At 33.6% G+C, this 5,230-nt stretch overlaps 1 pseudogene; it reads left to right on the forward strand.

Annotated features, from left to right (window-relative positions):
* The first annotated feature begins 631 nt into the window (after nt 1–631).
* Nucleotides 632–4,726, forward strand: LOC149577506 (AP-1 complex subunit mu-2-like; annotated as a pseudogene).
* Nucleotides 4,727–5,230: the final 504 nt, after the last annotated feature.

Here is a 5,230-nt window from a genome sequence, read left to right on the forward strand (position 1 = left end):
CAAACAGTGAAGGTGCATTTGCAAGTTACCACATGGTGAATATGAGCAAATGGAGGTTGGAATGGATAAATATGTGTTGAAAAAATTTTAGGGAGTATGTTTAAAGGTGTTTGAGCCAATAGAAAGGTTTCATGAGTTGATTTAGGGTCTTTTCTAGGAAGCCCTAGGCTAGAAACCCTTAAAGAGAGGGTTTGATGAAAAGGTGTCTAGAAATTCATGGAGGGTCAACAAAATTGTGGAATCCTATCATTTATTAGATTCCTTAAGACTATTTCAAGGTTTGGAGAGTTGGGTGTGTGTGCAAAGCATAGTTGCTTTGTTAGGCAAGGGCTAATTAGGCCTAATTACTGTAGTGATAGCCATAGAAAGGTGCAACAGTCAAAGGTTGAGAAATTGATATTTTCAAGGTTTGAAGAAAAACATAAAGGGTATTTGAAAAGCTGACTAAGTCACTAGGTTGTTTGGGAGTTAGAGAGAAAAATGGAAGTTGCTGCAGGACAGGGCTACTAGACAAGTCTAGAAGGGCTAAAGTAGGAAATGGTGAAAGATGGGTTGTTGGAAGTTGGTGAAGAGTTGAAGCATGGTAGATAGGCCATGATAAGATGGTCTAAGGTGTTAGGGTTAGTGAGAGATGCCGGAGTTGGATTTTGGTATGATGGAGGTGCTAGGTACACTAGGTGACCTAGAAGGAAATTGATACAATAAGAGATTGTGGTAACAAGGTAGGAAGTGAATTCATGGGTATGGTGTGTGGAAGAGATCCACTAAGTCAGGGACTTCTTTTTGATCCTTGAGTTGAACTCTAGTTCCTTGAGTGGATTTCAAGACGTTGTTGAATCCTCGAGTTGAATAGGGTTCCTTAAGGGGATATTAGAAGGCTCTGCATCAATGTAACTTCCAATCCTTGATTTGAAGATTCTTTAGTTAGTTTGTGTCCAATTTCTTTAAAATTGGTAATAAAACCATTTTTAGAGGAATAAAATTCTTACATGGATCTATCGATAAGAACTCTTTTAAAAATGTGGAAAGAACACAAGAAACTATAGTTTCTATTGACTCATCTGTGCTATGTGCATCATGAAGTTAAAAATTGCAATGTTGTACAAAGAAGCTTCTTAGATATGGAATATTTACATAGAGGTATGCAAATTACTTAAAAGTTAAAGATGTTTAGGTGGCCAATGTCACATAAATTACATTGTCTCATATGAATATATTCATTAAAACGTACTGCCCTCTCTTATATCTTGTCTCTTATAAGGCTGAATTGGCCATGTGTGAGGATGGTTTCAACATATGTGTTGTGAAAAGTTTTTTGATAGAATTACATGGATAGGGTGATCCCACATTACAAAATCCAGTACTCTATGACAATGGGGTGACTTACATGTTCATTCAGCATAACAATATCTACCTTATGGCAGCATCAAGACAAAACTCTAATGTAGCTAGCTTACTATTATTCACATGTCAACTTTAGGTTCAGTTTTGGATTGTCATGTGTGTTATTTCTGTAGGTATTCAAGCACTATTTTGAAGAGCTAGAAGAAGATTCTTTGAGAGTCAATTTTGTTGTTGTTGTGAGTGTACACATCTATTTTTAATCTAAGCCACAAAGGGTCGAGGGTTCAAAATTCCTTGTAATGAACTATTTGAGAATATTTTATCACGAACTTAAAATTTAAAATATGTGTATATCATTTCACCACTTTTATTTCCCATTATGCAGTATGAACTACTAGATGAAATAATGGATTTAGGGTACCCTCAATATACAGAGGCAAATATTCTTAGTGAATTCATCAAAATGGATGATTATAGGATGGAAGTCACTTAGCGACCTCCAATGGCTGTTACAAATGCAGTTTCTTGGCTTTAACTTTGTGCTTTTCTTGAATATGGAAATTGATATTTAACTAATTTTGTGCTTTTAATTTGTTATTAAAGGTCTTTTTGGATGTAATAGAAAGTGTAAATATTCTTGTGAGTAGCAATGGGAAAATAGTGCGATCTGATGTGGTTGGAGCGCCGAAGATGAGAGCGTACTTGAGGTAGTTTTTTCGTACCCCATGCATAATGTTATTATTGAGTTCTTTTAGATATAAAACTAATAGACTATAAAGAGGAAACATGGAACTATTTCCTATAATCTCTGCTAAGTTGAAACACTGTAAACTCTAGTTAGGTTCATGGAGAACATTATAATGTTACTGCACACCTATTTTCTTAAATATGTACCCTACTTGTGGAACGCCTTGAAATAGTAAAAACCCCATTTTCTAAGCTGAAAGGCCCATGTATGCTTATACACAGCTAAATGAATAGACATATATTATGAGAACAAGATTGGCACATGAGAGTTTAGATAATAAACATCTTGCGTTTATTTTTACATGGTAGAATTATGAATTACCATCAGACAAAGAATCTACAAATTGTCCAACTTTTATAAGTACAAATATTATGTTCATATTCATTGTTAAGATTTAATAAATAACAATTTTTTGGTCACGAGACAACCAACTTCATTGCTAGATACTTGCATTTCAACAGATTACATGCTTCAGCAAGAATAAAACAAATATAGAAGTATAATGAATTGTGGTGGATGATTGAACAGAGTCCAATTTCTTGGAGAGTTTAGAGTGACAGATTAAAAGTCAAATTATAATGACCAAATGTTGAAGTTTAGATTATGCTGCACTGGGTCCCATACCCAGACCAGGTCCAATTCGTATAGTTTGTAGGCCTTCCCCGGGTCTGTAATAGATGTATTTGGAATAATTTGGGTAGGACACCCACGCCCTTGCCATATCAAGGCTGAAGTTGGATCCCCACAGCCAATCTTGGAAATAAAACAGTATGAAAAATTACAAAAAAAGAATAAAATACTAATATGTATATATCTTTAGATGTTTTATATAATTATTGAGTGTTGTAAGTAGTTTGACCACTAATGATTTCTTTGTTTTATACATATGCCATAAGTATTAAACCTTTATAACTTTTGATTTAATATTTGACATTGAATTATTGATTGTGTTTCAAGGTTAATTTAGCTTGTTTTGTGCAAAATGTGGCTGTTTCTAATTTTTATTTATTTATAATGTACTTTTAGCATGACTGCTGAAATGTTACATAGCTAGCTGTTAATGACAAGTGTATTTTGATTCACTTTTTTTCAGTGGAATGCCAGAATGCAAACTTGGACTCAATGATAGGGTGCTACTAGAAGCTCAAGGCAAAGCGTCCAAGGGTAAAGCAATTGATTTGGATGACATCAAGTTTCATCAGTATGCAATCAAGCTCATTTTCTTATTCAATTCCTTAAACTATCAATTTTATCTTATATTAAAGTGCTTGCAAATTCCTTTGATGTTGTACTTGGTCTTTTTTTTCCCTTGAAAAGGCATATGTTAATTTTTATTTCTTCTATCAGGTGTGTTTGTCTTGCTCATTTTGAAAATGATATAACTATATCCTTCATACCTCATGATGGGACTTTTGATCTTATGAACTATAGACTTAGCACACAGGTTTGTTCATATATTCAAGAGAATGCAGTTGTTGTCAAATCTTTGAAGTTCTGTTATGAAGGATATCCTTCTAAAGTAGGTTTCATATCATATGTTTTTATTACTTTGTAGGTAAAGCCATTGATATGGGTTGAAGCTAAAGTAGAAAAGCATTCAAGAAGCCAGGTAGAATATTTGGTGAGAGCACGCAACCAATACAAAGATCGTAGGTTTCAAATTATCTCTCTGGCTTATGTATGCCTATTTTAGATCTAATTTATCTGCTATTTAGATAGATCTTTCTAACATGTTAGCTTCAGGGAATGGTTTAAGTATGACTGATATTTCTGTGTATTTGCTAATTTGTCTCATGGTTTTCTTTAACTTTGTAGTATGACAACAAATGTTGAAATTGAATTGCCAGTACTAGCTGATGCATCTACACCTCATGTATGCACATCAATGGGTACTTCTGCATACTCCCCAGAGAGGGATGCTTTTCTTTGGAAAATAAAATTATTTCTTGGTGGAAAGGTATCTTGCAACTTTCATTGGTTTTCTTGTTCAAAGATGGTTAATAGTACCAATGTTTTAGTTTCCTGATTGACTTATTATGCGGGTTTTGATTCATGAATACATATTGAGGGCTGAATTTAGCCTTTCTAGCATAACTGCTGAAGAAGCAACCCCAGAAAAGCAGGTGCCTATTCGTGTCAAATTTGAGATACCATATTTTACTGTATCAAGAATTCAGGTCATTTCTTAACTTTAGTTTACAAATGTAGATTATTGCTTTTGCAAGTATCATTAGCTCATTACCATGATTTATAACTTATCTAAAATTTGAGTTGTTTCAGGTCATTTTGGACTGACTCCATAAGAGTCATCATAGTGTTGGACCCTTTTGTGTGTTCACTTCTATATTTCTGATGAGAATAAGCTCATTGCTTATATTTATATTGGCCTCAGTGAAAATCATTATGCTTTTTAAATATTTAGCTCCACAAGTAAATTGATGCATTGAATAAATGGTTGAGAATGTACATTTATTTCATTTAGATTTAGGCTGCTACTTTATAACAACTTTCTTTTGTTGCAATTCTTTACTATAGGTTAGGTATCTAAAAATCATTGAAAAGAGTGGATATCAAGCATTGCCAGGGGTGAGGTACATTACAACGGCAGGTGAATATGAACTAAGAATGATCTAGACTAGTGATAACTGAGAAATGTTGTAAACAAGAGAGAATGTGGTATTTGATCATTTTGATGGCTTATTAAGTTGTTTTCAGTTTCTAAATGAAGGATCACATAGAAGGATGTTATTTGACTATCTGCCTAATAGCCGTGTCTTGTTAAAATCATTCAAGTAATGTTAATTAAATAAAAAATGATGAGATCAATACACACATCTTAGAAAATTATGATGTTGCTTTATTGGCATTAATATCTAGAGATATTTTTGATCCAATTATGTATATCAATGTATTCAATCTAATGCCACATCATTGCAATCTTTCTTCATAATATTTGTTTTCATTGAACCTTCCCAATTTTACTAGCTTTTGCTTCCATGGTTTCACTACTATATTTGTATTTGTATAATCAGTTTCACTACATGATATTGTAGTGCACAAAATGTATATTGCATATTAAGGCCTGAGAAGGAGTGAGGCAAAGGGAGGAGACAAGGGAGGTGAAGCTTCCAGCTACAT

This window comes from Cupressus sempervirens, chromosome 1 (assembly GCF_028749045.1).
Source record: "Cupressus sempervirens isolate cs-2001-9-10 chromosome 1, ASM2874904v1, whole genome shotgun sequence".
Lineage (NCBI taxonomy): Eukaryota > Viridiplantae > Streptophyta > Pinopsida > Cupressales > Cupressaceae > Cupressus > Cupressus sempervirens.